Source organism: Otolemur garnettii, unplaced genomic scaffold, assembly GCF_000181295.1.
Source record: "Otolemur garnettii isolate 467f Iridium unplaced genomic scaffold, OtoGar3 scaffold00030, whole genome shotgun sequence".
Classification (NCBI taxonomy): domain Eukaryota; kingdom Metazoa; phylum Chordata; class Mammalia; order Primates; family Galagidae; genus Otolemur; species Otolemur garnettii.
Window position 1 is genome coordinate 4,883,754 of NW_003852425.1, and position 21,436 is coordinate 4,905,189.

The 21,436-nt window shown below is 43.7% G+C and overlaps 1 long non-coding RNA gene across 1 annotated transcript; it reads left to right on the plus strand.

The window, feature by feature from the left end:
- Positions 1–9,991: 9,991 nt before the first annotated feature.
- On the plus strand, positions 9,992–12,866 carry LOC105886905. The gene is made up of 3 exons (XR_001161248.2): positions 9,992–10,020; positions 10,097–10,230; positions 11,336–12,866. It is a non-coding gene; the product is annotated as an uncharacterized LOC105886905 (long non-coding RNA).
- The last annotated feature ends 8,570 nt before the right edge of the window (positions 12,867–21,436 follow it).

Sequence of the window (21,436 nt, forward strand, 5' to 3'; positions counted from 1 at the left end):
TCATTGTTGTTTGGCGGGCCTGGGCTGGATTCAAACCTGCCACTATAGGTGTATGTGGCTGGTGCCTTAGCCACTTGAGCCACAGGCACCGAGCCATCTTGTACATGTATTAAGGTACCCTGATGCTTTTGCCTTCTGTGTCCTACCAAATCAGAAGTGCCATGTTATTTTTATTAACTGTGGAAATTATAAGGCTCATTTTCTGAAGTCACAGGTTTCTTTCCTAAGGCCTGTGTCAAGAGACAGCTTTTGGTGTGGGTTCCTTAGTCATGGACTTAAGCTAGTGGATGAACAAAGGACTTTTACATACATTCCACAGGAGGGGACAACATTAATTATCCTTCTTAGTCTAGGTACTTAGCCTTTTTTGTTGTTGTTTTTAGGGGAGGGGGATCACGGACCATGCTGAAAATCTCTGAATGCTAAAGACCTTCTCTCCAGAAAGGCAACACACAATAAATTTGCAAGATTCATGGACGCTTTCGGGGTCCCTATTTAAAGAACCCTACTGGATAGAAGCCCTGTCTTATGGGAAATGGTGGGGGGTTGAGTTCCCTTTCTGAGGTTAAGAGGGCATTAGCATGCTAGGCGACAAAAGGTTACAGTAGGGTCCCTAGAGAACATCAGAGGCAGGCGCTACCTTGTCCAAGGCTTATCCACACATTTCACAAGATCTGTCCTCTCTGTTTCTAAAAACATGAAAGACATTTCAGACTTTCACAACTTTATTTGTTCTGTGGATAGATGTTTCCTTTAGAAGAAAAAAAAGGTAATATAAGCCAGGCAGAGAACAACAAATATTGTATGAATCTACTCAGACAAGGTACCTAGAACAGGCAGATTCATAGCAGGAGAAGAGAGATGACCACGATGTGAGGGAAGGGAGCATGGGGAGTTACGGTTTAGTGAGGGTCAAGTTTTAGGGATGATAAAATGTTTGGGGTTTAGGAAGTGGTGATGGCTCGGCGCCTATAGCTCAACCGGCTAAGGCGCCAGCCATGTACACAAAAAAAAAAAAAAAAAAGGAAGTGGTGATGGGGATGCAGGATTGTGAATGTACTTAATACCACTGAACTGTAGATTTACAAATGATTAAAATAAGTATGTATATTTTCCCATAATATGTATTTCTTTTTTTTTTTTTTTTTTGCCGTTTTTGGCTGGGGCTGAGTTTGAACCTACCACCTCCAGCATATGGGGCCAGCGCCCTACTCCTTTGAGCCACGGCACCCTACTCCTTTGAGCCACAGGCGCTGCCCCATAATACGTATTTCTGAAAAAGTTTATGTGTGAAGGGACTGTGTAGGTGTGAGTGTGTGTTGGTACAGATAAGGCAATTGCATAGAAAATGCTGAAGATGTGAAAGGCATATGGTGAGAAGTCCCCTTCCAAAAAGTCCAAACCTGTTGCCAGCACTCACTTTCCCTTTCTGGAGATAACCAACTTTACCACTTTCTTCTGTTTCCTCATTTATTTTTTCCCCACACTTTTTATGGACAAGGTACATTGTCAATGCTGTGCGCTGCCAAGGACATCTTTCCATAACAGATCACAACAGCTTCTTCCTCCTGTGATCCTGACAGCTGCATGCAATTCCTGCCTGGGACTGCACCACCATTTAGTTAAAATCTTCCTCCTCTACCCATGGGCTCTTACGTTCCTCCCACCCTTTAGTAGTTACAAACAATACTGCAATGAATAATTGTTTACATAATGTCATTTCACAAAAATTAGTTAACATATGTTCTTATTGCAAACCTAGCAAGATAACAGACACCAGGAAATGAGGTCCCTGGCAGAAGGTGGGGTAAGCTGCCCCCGCCGGCGGCTTCCCTTCCCTTGCAGAGCCTGCCGCGTGATGACCTTGTTCTTCCCTTCAGTCTTTCCACCCTGGTCACTGTCTAACTGCCTTCAGGCAAAGTTCAATGCCATCAGAAGTGTGAGCTCACACAGATTAGGTCTCCCTACCAAGAAAGCCCGAGGGAAGCCCACCTGTTGGTAACAAAAGTAAAAACCTAGTCATGATCAATTTAGAATTCAGCCCCGCTGGCAGCAGGGAGTTGATACATTCCCCAAGTTTGTTTTTGTTTTCTGTCATTGAGCTTTGTGTGTGGCAAAAGATGTGATAGCTTTATGGGCTGTTTGAAAACACGCTCCATTTGTTGCTACTTAAGAGCATTAGATTTACTTTTTGAATAATTCCACAGAGAGAGATAAGCTGTGAAAGACTGACTTGCCCTCAGGAATCAGAGAGGCATTCTTATACAAGCTCAAAGAAATGGTCATCTGCTTAGAATATTTTTATCTGAATATCCATATACTAGAGTGAAATGTATAACGTTTACGAAGCCTCACTAGAACAGTTACTTGCAGAAGAGGGTAAAATACTACAAAACTAGAGGTGCTCTATACGGAATGGACGATCCATTAGCCTTTGATGCCACGGTCCCTCCTAGGTGTGTCATAAGATGAGAAAAAGAGTCTTTACAATGGTGGATCACTGCAATGATCAGTGAAAGCTGTATGATTATAATGAGCTTATACATGATTCATATGACAGATAAGTATAAAATAATGATACTCATGCCATTATGAAGATGAAATGTACTTGAATGATGATTTAGTCAGACTGGTATTTTGGTAAGTGAAGAAACTGAAGCAGATGAGGTGAACAAATAAATGCATGTACCTGAGAATCTGAGAAGCGTGCCAGTGCAGGCTCACACCACCCCATTGAAGCTGTTTTGGGGGAATTTGCAAGCTGGCAGATTGAAGTTGGCCATAATGGGAGTATTTATACCACAGAAATTAGTCAACACTACAAATCAGGGTATTTTTCTTTCCCTCCAAGAGGCTCTTGTTAAATATTTGGCAACACACAACCATATCTAAAATTATTCAACCAATTCAAAGTAAAGACGAGATTTGCTTGGGCTATTCAAATATACTTTTTCTTTTTTTTGTAGAAATAGAGTCTCACTTTATCACCCTCAGTAGAGTGCCCTGGCGTCACACCTCACAGCAACTTCCAACTCCTGGGCCTAGGTGATTCTCTTGCCTCAGCCTCCCGAGTAGCTGGGACTGCAGGTGCCCACCACAACACCTGGCTATTTTTTTGTTGCAGTTTGGCTGGGGCTGGGTTTGAAACCACCACCCTCAGTATATGGGGCCAGTGCCCTTACCCACTGAGCCACAGGCTCCTCCCTCGAATATACATTTTTTTATCTTTTCATTTTTATTGTATATCTAAATCTTTAAATCTCTTTTGTATATGTATTAAATAAATATATGTTCACACACATATATGTTGGTCATAAGGACAGTTTCGAAATACACAAAAATCAAGAAACATAAAATCTGCACAGATGAAAACAAATGAAGCCCCTCCGCCCCCAGCAATACCAATAAGCCGAACAGGTCAAAATGTGCACAGGGGCATCAGAAATGTGCACAGGGGCATCAGAAATATGCACGGGGGAATTAGAAATGTGCACAGGGGTATCAGAAATGTGCACAGGGGAATCAGAAGGGACACTGTTGACCGTGTTTCTTGGAAGTGAAATAATGGGTCCGACACAGCGTGTCTCAAAATTTTGTAGTCACTCATATATCATTGTCACTTCCAAGATACATATCTTTTAAGGTAAAACAGTAGACATTATTTCTCCCCGCCCCATTTCAGAAATGAGAACACTCAGACAAGGTACCTAAAACAGGGAGATTCATAGAAAGTAGATTAAATAGATTTAACATAGATTAAATATTGTGCCCAAGAGCACAACGCCACATATTGGAAAAAACAAAACAGATGTCAGTTCTGCCCAGAACACACTAGGCCTTTGGCAAAAGAGAAAAACTATTAAGCAGGGACAGAAAGTTGACAATGTGGACAACGTAGTTGTGACTCTATGACTCTGCTGTCTGAAATCTGTTGACTAGTTTCTGACTTAATAGTTAAAAAAAAAAAAAAGAAAAAGCATTCAGGCTGGATGGGACAGAGGGTAGCTTTATTTTTTCTGAGTGGAGCCAGCCAATGATTGCGTCATCACAAAGACTGGGCTGGGCTTTATTCATATCTATTTGACAGGGAACAGCTGATAAACTTTGGGACTATGGTCAGAGTTGTACCCCATATAGTGCCAGACCAGTATTCCAGGTTGGTTCAAGTAGGACTCTCTGTGTTGCAAGTAACAAAATGTGGCCCAGAGTGACCTTAACAAAGCAAGCTGATGTAACTGCAAATTCCAGTGGGTAAATAGGCAAGAGTGGGCCATGGGGTTTAAACAGCTTATTAGGACTCTACTCACTCTCTGCATTTCTTGACCCTGACGTTAAGATGAATCCCAACAAAGGCAGCACCTGTGGATCAGTGGGTAGGGCACCGGCCCTATATACCAAGGGTGGCAGGTTCAAACCCAGCCTCTGCCAAACTGCAACAAAAAATAGTTAGGTATTGTGGCGGTCCCACTACTCAGGAGGCTGAGGCAAGAGAATTGCCTAACTCCAGGAATTGGAGGTTGCTGTGAGCTGTGATGCCACAACTCTCTAAAGATGATCCTGACAATTCCACTTATAACCCAACTCTCCATGTCAGTGTTGGCAAAACAAGGGGATTTCTTCACCATCTTTCCTCAGGAGATGAACTGATCAGTGTGAGCTCTGATTGCTTCACATGCCCAGCCCTGACCCACTCAGGAAAGCAGCAAAGCGTGATCTCTGACCTGGCCTGAGTCACATGTTTGCTTTTGGAGTTGGGGTGGAACCACATCCACCAAAGCAAATGGATTCACGTGGCGGGTGGAGTCACCAAGCAAAGTCAGAATTCTGTAATGGGAGACTGGATGCTAAGTGGACAAAATAAGCAGTTTCCACCACATAGAAGCCCTATGGAGATTTATTGAATGAACGAATAAAAGAATAAAAAAAAATATAGCAACTAAATCACCATCATCTTTTTACCCCAATGACACCAGTTTAAAAAATGAAAGACTAGTTGTTTTTATTTTTCTTCTTTTACTGATGGTACTTATAAGCACATCCCCATATCTTCAAAGGCTTCAAAGGTAAAGAAGACTTTACCATAGACTCATGGGTGTGACCTGAGGCAAGCTCCACTATCTAAACTTCAATCCCAGCCCATGTCGAAGTTCTTCACCAGAGTTACAGCTCTGTGTACGAGGAGACACGTGAGATTATCCACTGTTCTCGAATCTAATTAAAAACTAAGGCCGAAAACAAAATGTGTCAAATACCCTCCCACCCTTAGTGATATGAGTCACAAAAAGCCTCATATCTCCCTCTCACTACCTCCCCACCCGTCACCCTCTGCCCTCCACACTCCACCCCAACTGAGCCAGGTTTTCCTCTCCTGGATCTCCGGCCTCCCTGTTTCCCGAACAAATAGCACTTTGCTACCTCACTGGCTTTGTTTCCCTGCCTCCTTCTCCCTAAATGTTCTCTGCCTCAGTTTCCTGCCTTCTGAGAAATACCAACTCTTTTCCAAGAACCAGTTCAAATATGCTGGCATCATAGCTCACAGCAACCTCCAGCTCCTAGGCTCAAGCGAGTCTCCTGCCTCAGCCTCCCAAGTAGCTGGGACCACAGGCAACTGCCACAACGCCCGGCTATTTTTTGGTTGCAGCCATCATTGTTGTTTGTTGGGCCCAGGCTGGATTCAAACCCGCCACCTTAGGTGTACGTGGCTGGTGCCTTAGCCACTTGAGCCACAGGTGCTAAGCCCAAATATCAATTCTTTTTTTTTTTTTTTTTTTTTGAGACGGAGCCTCAAGCTGTCCCCCTGGGTAGAGTGCCATGGCATCACGCTCACAGCAACCTCCAACTCCTGGGCTCAAGCGAGTCTCCTGCCTCAGCCTCCCAAGTAGCTGGGACCACAGGCAACCGCCACAACGCCCGGCCATTTTTTGGTTGCAGCCATCATTGTTGTTTGGCGGGCCCAGGCTGGGGATTCGAACCCGCCACCTTAGGTGTATGTGGCTGGCGCCTTAGCTGCTTGAGCCACAGGCGCCGAGCCTCAAATATCAATTCTTAAAGAAGTTGTCTCAGTGGGAGGAAATCTCTTCTCCCTTAGGGCTTCCATAGCATTGTATTTCCACTTTTCCTGTAGCATTTGCGGCATCCTACTGTGTTATCAGAATTAGTTTTCTATTTGCTCTGCTACCAGGCAACGGGCTTCTGAGGCACTATACCAATTCTTACACTGAGTTGGAGCAGAGCAATTTTGAAAATTATTTCTTAATTGACAACTTAAGGTTTTAATTTTAATTAATCTTAATTTTAAAATTTTAATAATAATATTCATTGGCTACTAATATTGTCTTGATACATATCATGTATAGTGATTGTATCAGGGCAATTAGCATATACAACATCTCAAATAATTATCATTTCTTTGTGTTCGGAACATTTAGTATTCTACTAATTATTTGAAAGTATGTACTATATCTACTATATTATGTTAATATTTAACTATAGTCATTCTATTAGTGCTACATAGCAATAGAACTAATTCCTCCATTTAGTTGCAATTTTGTATCCTTTAATAAATCTCTCCCTGTCCCCTGCTTCTCCCTACCCTTCCCAGCCTTTAAGATCCTCTGCTCTGCTTGTTACTTCCAAAGTCTTTTTACTTTTTTGATATAGGAGTTTATTGCTATGAATTTCCCTCTTAGCACTGCTTTTGCTGTATCCAATAGATTTTTTAGTATACACATATTTCCATTTGCATTTGTTTCCAGAAATTTTTAAATTTTCTTCTTAATTTAAATTTTAAATTTTAAAATGTTCTTCTGCTGCTTCTTTTTTTTTTTTTTTTTTGGAAGCAGAGTCTTGCTTTGTAACCTATGGTAGAGTGCTGTGACATCACAGCTCACAGCAACTCACAGCAACTTCAAATTCTTGGACTTAAGGGATTCTCTTGCCTCAGCCTCCCAAATAGCTGGGAGTACAGGCACCCACCACAATGCCAGCTATTTTTTTGTTGTAACTGTCATTGTTGTTTAGCTGGCCCGGGCCAGATTTGAACCCGCCAGCCATGGTGCATGTGGCCAGTGCCATAACCCCTGTGCTATGGGCACTGAACCATTACTTTTTATTCTTTTTTCTTTCTTTTCTTCCGTATATTTTCAAATAGCTTGTTTTCAAGGAGACTGAAGCTTTCCTCTGCTTGATCTGTTTGGCTAGTTGAGAGCCTCAAAAATTTGCTGAACAAATATTTCCATTCGGCAAATGTATTTCTCTGCTCCCAGATTTTTTTTTTTTTTTTTTGAGACAGAGTCTCTCTGTGTTGCCCTTGGTAGAGTGTGTTGGCTTCACAGCTCACAGCAACCTCAAACTTTTGGGTTTAAGCAATTATCTTGCCTCAGCTTTCCGAGTAGCTGGGACTACCAGCTCCTGCCACAATGTCCAGCTACTTTTTTTTTGGTCGCAGTTGTCATCGTTGTTTAGCTGGGCCAGGCTAGAACCTGCCAGTCTTGGTGTATGTGGCCGGTGCCCCACCCACTGAGCTATGGGCTTCGAGCCTGCTCCTAGATTTGAGTTTTTAAAATGATTTCAATCTCTTAGTTAAATTTCTCTGATAAAATTCTGAAAATTCTGAATTGCTTTTCTGTGTTATCCTGAAGATCACCAGGTTTGCTTAAAACCACTATTTTGACTCCTTGGTCAGATCATTAACATACCACTGTCTCAGTAGGGTCCGCTGCTGGTTCCTTGCTTCCTCATTTGGGAGGGTCCTGGTTCCCTCCTTCTTGTTTGTTGTTTCTTGCAGATACACATATGTGTCTCTCCATTGAAGGATTAGATATTTATTCCAATCTTCTTTATCTGGCTTGTTGTGGTTTTCCTTGGACATATTTGCTTGGAGTTTCTTTATCACTAGGTCACAGCCTCCTTTTTAGTTTTCCTTGGCTTTAGTAAATGATCAGAGCACTGCACTTCCAAATGAAGGAGGTCCTGACGGGGATCTCCCGGAAGGACGGGAAGGCTCGCTAGGAGTTCTCACTCAGGGACCCGTGGGACGAACCTGCTACAGTCTGGCACTGCTGAGCTGCCTCTCTGACTTGGCATCTCCTTTGCCTGAGTTACAGAGCCATGTTTCTGGGCCTGCAATGTTCTCCTGCTCTCACACTTGTCTCTGTCTGTCTTTAGGGATATTTCTCCTGTCAGGCACTTTAACTGTGGGTTAAAGCAAGGACAGGTCTTCTGCAAGGGAATGCAAGGTCGTATGAAGCTGGTTGTGCACCTTGATCTCACCATTTCCAGGGTAGATACTGAGAGTTGGTGGATTATTTTCTACACAATGGGTAATGGCAGGATGGAGAAAGGGGCATCACAGGCGAGGAAGTCCGATTCTCTTACTTATCTGTGGCCCTAGGAACTGTCTCAGCTTTTTATTAAGAGTTCTAAGGTATTTCCAGTGGTAATTTTGGTGCTTTATTTATTTTTTGGTTTTCTGTGTGTGGAGGAGAGTGTGGGGATGAATCTAGCTGGTTTATATGTTGCCATTTTAGAACCAAAAGTTCCTACTTTTTTGAGATCAATGTTGTTTCAGTTTCTACATATTCAGCAAGAACACACACTGTTCACTTACTGGTCTGTTCCTGGCTTATTTTACTTAGCATAAAGTCCTCCAGATTTGTCCATATTGTTGCAAATGACAGAATCCTTCCCACTCCCTTTAAGGATGAATAGTATCCCATGGTATATACGCACGCTCCCACACTTTCTTTACCCATTCATCTGACATCCAGGATTATTCTATATGTCAGTTATTGTGAGTGGTGCTGTAAACATGGTGGTACAGGCATCTCTATGATATAATAATAGGACAATTATTATTATTATTATTTTTTTTTGAGATGGAGCCTCAAGGTATCCCCCTGGTTAGAGTGCCATGGCATCATGCTCACAGCAACCTCCAACTCCTGGGCTCAAGTGAGTCTCCTGCCTCAGCCTCCCAAGTAGCTGGGACTACAGGTGCCCGCCACAACGCCTGGCCATTTTTTGGTTGCAGCCATCATTGTTGTTTGGCGGGCCCAGGCTGGGGATTCGAACCCGCCACCTTAGGTGTATGTGGCTGGCGCCTTAGCTGCTTGAGCCACAGGCGCTGAGCCAGGACAATTATTTTTTAAAGAATATTAATTTGTGTCTTTTTTTGATTCAGAGTCTCACTTTGTCACCCTCAGTAGAGTGCTGTGGCATCACAACTCACAGCAACCTCCAATTGTTGGGCTTAAGAGATTCTCTTGCCTCGGCCTCCCAAGTAGCTGGGACTGTAGGCACTTGCCATAATGGCCAGCTATTTTTTGTTGCAGTTGTCACTGTTGTTTAGCTGGCGTGGGCTGGATTTGAACCCGCAACCCTCAGTGTATGTGGCTGATGCCATAACCACTGTGCTATGGGTGCTGAGCCTGTTTGTTTGTTTTGAGATAGGGTCTCACTCTGTCACCCAATGTAGGGAGTGGCACAATCATAGTTCACTGCAACCTCCAAGTCCTTGGCTCAGGCAAACCTCCTACCTCACCTCCTGAGTAGCTGGGACTACAGATGCACACCATCCTGTCTGGCTATTTTTTATTTTTATTTATATATTTATTTATTGGTAGAGATGTGATCTTGCTATATTGCTCAGGCTGGTCTCAAACTCCTGAGCTCAAGCCATCTTCCTGCCTTGGCTTCCAAAAGGGCTGGGATTACAGGTGTGAACCAACACACATAGCCTTCTGAAGACTAAAGGTATTTTCTTTCTTTCTTCCTTTCTTTCTTCCTTTCTTCCTTTCTTTCTTTTCTTTCTTGACAGAACCTCAAGCTGTCATCCTGGGTAGAGCGCCCTGGCATCACAACTCACAGCAACCTCCAACTCCTGGACTCAAGTGATTCTCCTGCCTCCACCTCCCAACTAGCTGGGACTACAGGTGCCTACCACAACGCCTGGCTATTTTTTGGTTGCAGCCATCATTGTTGTTTGACAGGCCCGGGTTGGATTCAAACCCACCACCTCAGGTGTATGTGGCTGGTGCCTTAGCCGCTTGAGCCACAGGCACTGAGCCACCCAAACGTGTTTTCTTTACTTTTCCAGCTTCTGAATTTTTGTGCAATCCTGAGAGGAGGAAGAAATTTACTCAATAAAAGTTAATATTAGATTTTCCACCAGCCAAGAGTTGAAGTTAATGTGATTTGCAGAAAATAAAAGAATACAGCTGCCAACATTGGGTAAGATACAGGCTGCTGTGAACAGATTGCTGAGTCCAAAGAGGTTTTCTCACAAGCTGTGTTCAGATTTATAGACTTGTACTACACTTGATCCCAGGACAAGAATCTGCAGAGAATACTTGGGTTTCTAACTTTAAAAAGGTTATGAGCAAAAGAACACAGATAGGTAATCTAAGATTAAAGAACAATGTTATTATGCAGGAATCGGGTGAGTCCCTGATGGCTATGGAGCTGATTGTCCTGCTTTTCTCTGAAAATGTGCCCTCCTTTTCTCTGAAAATGTGCCCTCCTTTTCTCTGAAAATGTGCCCTCCCACATTACAGCAAGTCATTAAAAAATGGTCCTTTGGGCGGTGCCCATAGCTCTGTGGGTAGGGCTCCGGCCACATACACCAAGGCTAGAGGGTTCGAACTCGGCCCAGGCCTACTAAGCAACAATGACAACTGCAATAAGAAATAGCCAGGAGTTGTGGCGGGCACCTATAGTCCCAGCTATTTGGAAGGCTGAGACAAGAGAATTGTTTGAGCCCAAGTTTGAGGTTGCTGTGAATTGTGACGCCATGGTACTCTACTGAGGGTGACATAGTGAGACTCTGTCTCAAAATAAAATAAAATAAAATAAAAAATTGGTTCTTGGTTCCTGGCAGGCTAGAGGCATTTATTGGAGATTCAAAATGTACCTCCTCATCAACAAATACTGTTGTTAATTACATCCTAAAATCATGCATTATACATGGTTCCGGAAATCTTTGGCAGGTAGGAGAGGAATACGTGTTAGGGATGCCCTGTTCCAAAATCTGACAATAAAAAATTGGGGGGGGAAAGTATTATTTAAAAATTAGAAACTCCTTCTGAATTTACTTTTGGGAAAGACTACCTCTTTTCCTTGGAAAAAATTGCAGATAGTCTTTTAATAACATAAACGTAAACCCAGGAACCAGTGAGCTCCCTACCCCTTTGCTTTTGAGAAGACTGATGTTATTGTTTCCCTTCATACAGATGTTGAGATAAATAAGCTAAATGTTCTAGGTAGTCACATGAATTGGGCTGATGTCTCTGCAGGCAATGCTGTTACTTTGGAATAAATGGCTCTTTTCTCTTTATAGACTGTGTGTGTTCAAGCCGAGGCCACAGGAGACTAGTTGCGAAGACCACAGGAGAAACAGAGAGCATCATGGTCACCTCACAGTGCAGAAGGGACAGCGGAAGGGTACTGGGCTGGGTTGGAACATTCCTCTCTTGGCGATGTTCAAGAGTGGACAAGCCAAGAAGGTGTTGACGCTGGGTTGTTTTCTTTGTGAATATCCTGTCCTGGCCAAAGGGCCAGACCATTTGTTCCCGGGGTGGCCGGGTGGGAGGAGGGACGGGCTGGGCTGGCTTTCCCAGAAAGAAGTGCCCATTTCCTCTCAGTCATTCTGGGAAGAGGTGGATTCTACCCCTAGCTGAAGGAAGGGGGAAGAGGTAGGCCTCCACATGGAAGGAGAGGAAGCTGTTTTTCCTCCTCTCCAGCAGAAGGGGCTAAATGTGGAGAGACACTGAGCATTTCTGTGGTGGGAACAGAGCTGTTCCCTGCCATGTGGCGGCAGCGGGCTGACTGTTAAGGGACCCAGAGCAGTTCTGAGTTTGGGGTCTCAGAGAAGCCACATCTGGTAATTCTATGAGTCTCTGAGACTCGGCCACTTATGATGATTTAATGTTATGATGGTTCAAAAGCAATACGCACTCAGGGCAGACTGTAGTTGGAGCTCCCAAACGACCATTCCGTGTTTCACTTTCAGCACCTATTCTATAAAATAGGCTTTGTGTTAGATGAGTTTGCCTAACTGCAGGCTAATGTTAAGTGTTCTGAGTGCCTTTAAGGTAGGGTTAGCCTAAATTAGGACAGTTGGTAGTTTAGGTGAATTAAATGCATTTTCAACCTACAGTATTTTCAGCTTACAATGGTTTTATCAGAATGTGACCCCATCATAAGGTGAGGAGCACTGGCAAGCAGTTCATTTCATTATACCCAAACACTGAGTGATACGTGGTTCATTTCAATCAGTCTTTACAAGAGAAGGGTTGGGTTGGGGCCACAAAGGGCTGGTGTCCTCTCCACAAGGCCACAGATGGGGATGCAGTGATGGGCCCAAGAACCAGTCATTTCCAAGAATCACTGGCAGCAGCATTGCGCTAGGCAGTAAGGGAGAGTTTTTGTTCATATATGAGACATTTGCAAAAGTATCTGGGGGTTGTTTGACAAGAATTATTGTCCAAAACCATGCTAGCAGGGTGTGGTGACTTCATCATGAGGACATTCAACAGAAATGTGAGGTTATAGTTGCTGGCTGGTGAGAGCTCTGGGGCTTATTACATGAGGATCAACTCCGGGGGAAGCAGGTCGCCTGGTCACACAGCTGTCCTGCTCCTGCGCTGTCCACCTGTCACTGAGATGTTTCCTTCCTGATTCCTGCTGCCACCACCCTGCCCAGCCCCAGGGAATGCTGCTCCCTCTTCAACACCATGGCCTAAGCAAGCAGAGAGCCGCTCTCTTCAAATATCTTTGGGATGCTGTTATGTTGTCTCAATGTACAAGGAAATGAATTCATACTAAAATACATCTTCAATTTTAACTAAAAAAAAATCTGAAAACAAATATTGAACTCTATAACCAAGCTGAATTATTTTAGATGTGTGTTTGACATTTTTCATAATAAAATATTGTCAAAAATACACAAAACGCAATTTTTCTTTTTCTTTTTCTTTTTTTTTTTGAGACAGTCTCACTTTGTTACCCTTGGTAGAGTGCTGTGGCATCACAGCTCACAGCAACCTCAAACTCTTGGGCTCGAGTGATTCTCTTGCCTCAGCCTCCCAAGTAGATGGACATGCGCCCACCACAACACCCGGCTACTTTAGAGATGAGGTCTCCCTCTGGCTGAGGCTGGTCTCAAACCAGTGCTAGGATTACCTGCGTGAGCCACCATCCCCAGCCACAAAACACAGTTTTTCAATATGCATGCCCAGATCTGTGAATAATTTTACTACAGGGCTAGCACAATTTCATAAACATCTCTCTGGATTCTTTTTCTATTCTCCAACCTGTCACCATAGGCCAAGTGCCATCTTAGTAGCTACGATACAACAACACTGTCTTGAATGTTTTATTCTGGTTTTTTATCCCAGCTGCCCACCTTGGTGCTCATCTCCACCTCTTTCTCACTTGCATTTTGAGGGACAGACCTTCTTCAGACGCTGTTAGCAATGCAGAATAGGCTGACACAGGAGTATAGATCCACAGTTGTATAAGCAACAGCCTCATTTGTAGCATATTCTTACAATAGCAATTATGCCAATGTACTATGAATTAAGAGGAAAATAATTTCTTGCTTCTCTGTATGGCAGGATGTATTTTCTAAAATAGCTACTGCAGTATTTCTGATTTTTGTTTGTTTGTTTGTTTTTGGCTGGGCCAGGTTCGAACCTGCCACCTCCGGTACATGGGGTCAGCATCCTACTCCTTGAGCCACAGGTGCCGCCCTACCGCAGTATTTCTCGACCCAGATGCTTTTCTAGAACCTCTTCCGATTTCCCTTCCCCCTGAACCTGGGTGTGATTTGTGACTGCCTCAAATAAACAGAACATGGCAGAAGTTATGCTAGTGGTGTCCAGGGGTAGGCTACCAGGCTCTACCTTCTCTCTCTCTCTCTTTCCGCATACTCATTCTTGAACCCAGAACTGTTTGTCATGAGCATAACAAACAGTTGTTTTATTCCAGTACATACTGGGGATATTGGTTACCTAGCCACAGTAACTGGGCACTGGCAGATTGAAGATCCAGGTGTCACTGAATCGTGGTCACTGTCTTCCTGACATCTACATTCCCATATTTCTGAGAGTCTTTTCTTAATGCACACACTGCAGGAGTTTTCAGACTGAGTTTGAAAACAGTCGAGAGATAAGGATGGTATCAGGAGTCAGTATAGACTTGACGATATTACCTTTGTTACTGATAATGTTGATTGGTGAGCATGGTTTGAGAGCTGCTAATCTCTCACTTTTTTTTTATTAAGTCATTTGTACATAGATCATAAATACATTTATGTCCTTATGGGATTCAATGTGTTGATTATTTGTAGAAATTGGAGTGCTTACATCCTACTCTAACTCACGGAGGCTCTGGCCCAGCTGGTGAAGGGCAGGCCTCCTGCTCCACCTGCACCCCTCACCCCACTCTCCCCCGGGACAGGTGCCTGGCACAGGGCAGAGGAAGGCTAAGTGAGCATGCCTGGTTCCTCCTCCCAGACTCACCGGTCAGAGCATTCACTCCTCTCCCCAGTGGAATGAGGGTGGGGAAAGATGGCAGCTATATTAGTGCAGCTGAGGAGCTATTGCACAAAAAGGAGAATATCATACCTCTTACCATGTTATTATATATTTATTAGGTTCTTAATTTTTTTCTGCTTTAGCCTTGTCCTAGGCTAAAATTCCCATGATACAGGTTTGATTTGCTAACACTGTATACCTTAAAATAAACATGCAACCATTAAAAACTGTGTACTACTTAAAATAATTTCCCGTGTGTCAGTGGATGTGTATCGTACTTAGGGAAAGATGCCGAGGTGATTGACACAGACCGCCCCACATCGAGTAGCTCTAACTCAGGCAGACGTGTAATTCCAGGTTTGGTCAAAGGCAAACATAAGACATGAAAATTGGTATGAAATTGAAAAATAAGTAGAGAGTACATTTTGTTGCTTCTTTTCATCTCTGGGTAGAATGGTAGCAGTGGATTCATGAGGCAGGAACTAGAAAGCATTTTATGTTATAAAGGAATCTCCCGCTTCTTCCCACCACGGCGGCATCCCGGGATTGACACAGTCTGACGCTACGTTCTAAATAATCCCATCATTCTGGATTCTGAACCTTAGTACATTTCCCGACTGTCTTCCTAGGGGCCTCTGAGGCAAATTTTTGTTGCCTTACATGTGCTCCCTCCTCGTCCTTGGTGACAACAGTTGCTGGGGTGGCTCTGTCTCCCCCTTTTCCTTCCTTCTGAAAGCCCACTGCGGAGAAGCCTGGGGCGGGGAGCCGGCCCAGTGTGTACCCACAGAACTGTGACAGGGTCAGGGTTACAGTGTTCTGCTGCCCATATCGGTCTCTTAGGACTATTTCCTAATGTGATTTAAACATAAATTTGAAAGCAAAAAACCCTGACTTTTCTCCCAAGACCCAGGAGTGGAGAGTCCCCCTTATTTTTGTTCCTTCTGTGCCATACTGGCTCACTGTGACTGCTTCTCCAGAACTCTGTCCTCTGAGAGGAAAGGAGGGTGGGCTCCAGAAGCCGGCCAGACCACCGGAGTGGGTAGCGGTGTCAGCAGCAGCGGCAAATACCCTCTTCTCCCACTGGCCTTGGGGCACAGTCACCTGAGTTTGGATGCCTGCCTCTGAGAGGGCACTGTCAAAGAAAGAGCAGAAAACAGCCCTGGAAGCTGGTCCAGCCAAAGCCGCTATGAAAACAGGAAAGTGCCTTTGAAATCTGAGGCCGCTGTGCCTCTCTCTAATATTTAACTAAGGAACTTTGAAAAGTCAAAAACCTCCTAGCAGCAGCTACAAGAGGTACAAAGCTGACATGTCCAGTTTAGTGCTAACTGCCCTGCCTTGGTGCCAAGGCCACTGGTGGAGGGTTGTAGTATGACATTGCCAACTGGGGGAACTTCTTAAAAATGTAGTTCCTAGGTCCACCCCCAGGAAGTCCCCTTCCATAGGTCTGGGACCAAGGCCAGAAATCCACACTTGTATCAACTTTCCCAGGAAATCTAGGGAGCTCTATTGCAGAAGGTCTACAGAACACACTGGAACAAACACCACGGTCTCACTAATATTACTGGGAGTCCCTTCTGCTATAACGTGCATACCTAATTTAATTCTTTGTAACGTTTCTGAATTTTGGTTTTTTTCTCCTTTGACTTTGTTTCCCAGGCCTAAGTAGAAAGAATTCTCAATCCAGAGACCTGTGCTGCACCTTTGATCTGTCCTTACCTTTACTGGGATGCTGGACTTCTAGCTTCTCTGGGCTTTAGTTTCCTCATCATTCAGTTAGAGAAACTTCTTAAGCACTGTAGGCTTGGTGCCTGTAGCTCAGCAGCTAGGGCACCAGCCACATACACCTGAGCTGGCGGGTTCAAATCTGGCCAGGGCCTGCCAAACAACAATGATGGCTGAAACCAAAAACTAGTCAGGCATTGTGGCGGGCACCTGCAGTCCCAGCTACTTGTGAAGCTGAGGCAAGAGAATCGCATAAGTCCAAGACTTTGAGGTTGCTGTGAGCTGTGATGGTACAGCACTCTACCCAGGGCAACAGCTTGAGACTCTGTCTCAAAAAAAACAAAAAACAAAAAACTGAGCTCTACAGAACCCTAGCATTCCTGAATTTGCCCCAGACCCAAAGATTGAGTGAGGGGGTAAAGGACAGATTAAATCATCTGGGATTGAGTCCTCAACCTCCCTCCAGCAACCTAACCAGCTAGGCTTTCAAATTTTACTGTATATCCTTGGATTCCAGTAACGGGTTTATCCCTCTGATGATTTTTTTTTTTTTTTAAATCCACAGGATTTACCGTGGTCTTTAAAGAGTCCCTTTGATCTCTAGTCTCTATAATTCCAGATACCCTGCATGGAATCTCTGGTACAAATCTTTCATTATGGGAATTTATCCACCCCTGCCCCCAACACCCAACCTATGGGGGCCAGTTTTTATAGTCTAGGGAGGAAAGAGTCACTTCTAGGAAGCATGTTGTACTGAGAGCCAGGGCCATGAGAGGGTAATGTGGGCATTGTGACAATCATTGCTACCAGTGGATCCACAAGAGTCATTTAAACCTACTTACCAGAGGACAATGCCGTGTCTATTCTGTTTCCACCAGAAAACCTGCTTCTCCTCCTCTCGGCCCGCCTCACAGTGATGCTCCTGATTAGCTGTCTACTTCAGAGTAGTGTCTGGGCAGAGACAATAGAGCAGTTAATTAAATCTGTCATCTTGTTTATTTCTACCATTTTCATTTGATTTTTTAATTTTTTAAATTTATTTGTTTTTATTTCAAATTAATATGAGGGTGCAAATGATTAGATTACAATGTTTGCATTTGTTAGGTAAAGTCCCTGTTGTAGTTATGTCTTGTACATACCCAGGAGGTGTGCCACATACCCTTACATTGTGCCCATCCCGTGGGAGCATGCCCATCCCCCTCCTCTTCTCCTCTCCCCCCTGCCCCCAACATGAATTGAGTTTTTTCTCTTGTGTGGGCGTGTATTAGTTCATCTACTAGCTTTGTATTAGTATTGAGTACATTGGATACTTGCTTTTCCATTCTTTTGATACTTTACTAAGCAGAATCATGCAGAACATTTAAAAGGTACAGTTCCACTCTAAGAGGTATCACATCATCTCAGAATAAGATAAGATAATCCCTCTGAGTTCTTTCTCTTTGTTCAAGGATGACATGCTGTCACCCCAGCAAGAAAACCTTTGTACTGGGCAGCCATGATTAGCAGATAAGGGAGTCCTCCCCCGAGCTGGGGCAGCGGTGCTTGTGTCCAGGCACAGTAACTTGTTAACCAGAGGGGTGAGGCACCTGCTCCTTGTCAGGAGCAGACAAAGTTGGTCAAAGCGACCGAAGTGGGGATTAATGACCTCCATGAATTAAAGACTCAGGAGACACCCTTTCCATTTACGTGTAAAATTAAGGAACATGCAGTGCCAGGGAATACCTGCTCTCTTTAGACATGTTGGGAGATGCAAATGGCACCTTCCTCAGATTACCAGCATCATCAACAGCTGGAGAGAACTCTGTCTCCCCTCATCAAACACCTTCTCTACAGAACACAGCTTGGCAGCCATAAGTATTTACCTAACCTGGACTAACTTATCCCCACAGCCATTCTAATTAACTTCTGACAAGTAGGATGTGTATTGTTATCACAGGTAGCTCCTAAGTTCATTAGGAAACTAAGTTTCAGGGTTGAATAAATTGCAGAAAGGGTGACTGCTTGGGTAAAACCAATTCAGTAAATGAATTCATTCATTTATTCAACAGATCTCAGGTGTCAGAACTTGTGCCAGGAGTTGCTGCAAATCTAAATAGAACGCAGCCCCCACCCTGACCAGAAGTATAACACACACAGACTCACACATCAAACCAGGAAGAATGGTTTGACAAATGTCATGAAAGATTTGAACCAAGGACTACTGGAGTTAAAAGCCAGGAGCTCTTCTGCCTAAGGTAGTGATTTTCTTTTCTTTGCTTTTTTTGTTTTTAATTTTTATTGTTGGGGATTCACTGAGGTTACAAGAAACCAGGTTACATTGATGGCATTTGTTAGGTAAAGTCCCTCTTACGATTGTGTCTTGCCCCTAAAAGTTGTGTCACACACCAAGACCCCACCCCTTCCCTCTCTGTGCTCTTCCTTTCCCCCACCCACATGGTGTCATTAATTATCATTAATTGTCCTCATATCAAAATTGAGCACATAGGATTCATACTTCTCCATTCTTGAGTAAAGTAGTGATTTTCAACCAGTGAGCTGCAAGAGGATCTTAGGTGTGCCTCAAAAATTTTTAAAGATCATTCATTAAATTATTTTCAAAAGAAGTTCCAAGCACAGTAAGTATCTATTTTTTTCACTCTTTTTTTTTTTTTTTGATCAACATAGTCTACGTGTACTGTAGAAGTTTAACTGTAGGTTCAAGTGTGCTCTGAGATAAAAAAGGTTGAAAAACGCTGACATAAAGGATGTATGAGATCCTTTCAGGCAGACCTGAGGATAGGATATTGTGGGGAGATGGAGAGCCTTATAGTAGCCAAGCCTCACACTTCTGTGCCATCCACTGGAGGAGGCTTTACTGGTTAGGAAAGCTGTGAATCCATTCTGACTAGAGGGGAGGGTGGGGGCAGAAGGCTGAAGACTGTGGGCTTCATTCTGGAAGCAGTGAAAAGAGAAGTAGACAGAGCAATACTCATATGTGGGCAGAGCTGGGGATTAGGAAATTTTACCTGGTACCAGTTTGTTGGGAGAAGGAGAGAACCGAACACAGGAAAATCACTCCTGAGATCCCTGCAGGAGCTCTGACAAGGCAGTCTGGACAGGGAGTTGGGTGTGGAGATGGACACAAAGCAGGTGATAGGGGAGCCATTGCTGAGACAGGATGGATCCACAGGACCTGGTCAAAGACTGGTGCAGGGGACAAGAGATCAGAGATGACTCTGAAATCTCCACCAGCCTCCAAGGAGGAGGGATCTCGTGTGCTATATAGAGACAAGTCAGGAAGAAATAGCTTGAGAAGATAAAATTAAGGTTGATTTTTGGCAGTTTCATCAGCAATTAGAATTTATAAATTAGTCTGCTTTATATTAATTCTCTTATCAAACTGACTTGCACTGTTATTAGAAGAATACAGCCAGAGAGAAAACGTGAGTTAATAAAATGATTGTGGCCAGGGAAGATACCTATGGGGACAGCCCCTTCTGTGTGGATCTCCCAGATAACAAAGTGCAGATTCACGTCATTTCCCCGGCTGAATAGATGTTATGTAACAGAGCAGTCTTTTTTTTTTTTTTTGAGACAGAGCCTCAAGCTGTCCCCCTGGGTAGAGTGCCGTAACATCAAAGCTCACAGCAACCTCCAACTCCTGGGCTCAAGCAAGTCTCTTGCCTCTGCCTCCCAAGAAGCTGGGACCACAGACGCCCACCACAATGCCTAGCTATTTTTTTTGGTTGCAGCCATCATTGTTGTTTGTCGGGCCCGGGCTGGATTTGAACCCGCCACCTTATGTGTATGTGGCTGGCGCCTTAGCCACTTGAACAGAGCAGTCTTCCTAGGTACGTGGTGGGACAAATTGTCACTTTTTTTTCTGGAAAAACATCCCCATATAACATATCATTAAAGGTGATTTTAATGCTTTGTGGAAATATAGTTATACTCATTTTGTCATGCTTTATCTTTCTCCAATACATAAGCACTCCTGTAAATGTTAATTTGACCCTTGTTTACAAGAACCAAGAACATCGAAGTTGGGGGGGGGGTTGTTTGTTTAATTTATCTACAATACTTTGAGGCCAATGCAATTATTCTGAGCCGATACTTATTTTTAAGTCTGATGCACCTTTGCTTACCCAGACTGGATAACAGCAGGAAACTGAAGCAGTCCCATTGGGGTGGGGGGAGAAATTGTTTTTAAGTTACAAGAATCACTTTCAGTCTTGGAAAGTCAACCTAACCTCAATTTTATTTTAACTTCAAAATCCAAGATGATTGGAATCATACAATTTTCATTTATTTTTTCAAGGATCGTCTTTCCCCTTCTTTCACCCTGTCTTCACAAAATGTAAAGAAACACAATAAGCTCTGAGCCTGTAGTTCAAACAACTGGGGTGTCAGCCACAGGCACCAGAGCTGGCGGGTTCGAATCTAGCCCGGACCGCCAAACAACAATGATGACAACTACAGCCAAAAAATAGCTGGGCATTGTGGTGGGTGTCAGTAGTCCCAGCTACTTGGGAGGCTAAGGTAAGAGAATTGCCCAAGAGTTGGAGGTTGCTGTGAGCTGTGATAATTTATTTAAAAATATTGCAAAGATTCAAGTAAATACAAGTCCAAATAACCAGTCCAGATAGGAGGGGAGATTTTGGACAGGGCTTGGCTCTCAGTATGAGACAATCCCCACAGGAAGGAGCCAAAACCAGGGTCAGGATGCTGAAGCTGAAGTCTCTGGCTGAGCCCCACTGGTCCTCTGGACTCCAGAGCATCTTGGCAGGCTGGGGTAAGAAATAATAAATAACAGTAAGTGAATAAGAAGAACAGGAATAAAAGTAAAAGCTACTACTGTAGCATAGCTACTTGTGCTAAAGACAGTTCTGTGTCTCATTACATCACCCGATCTTCACAACAATCTCGTGAGGGTTGTGTTTTTATCCCCATAGCTTAGATAAGGAAAGTTAAGACTCAGAACAAAGTGGCAGACTGCTGACTGGGACCACATTGTGTCTGCCGCCTGAGTTTGAAATCCCTGCATTCTAGGCTCTGCCCTTCTAGAGGGTTTTTCTCACATTCTTGAGCAGGACACCAGATAAGTATCTGGACTTAAAGAAGAGCTGTTCAAAGGGGCATAAAACTGCCAGAGGCTCATTTTAAGTTTCCTTGGCTAGTGACTCTTATTTCCAAAATACTTA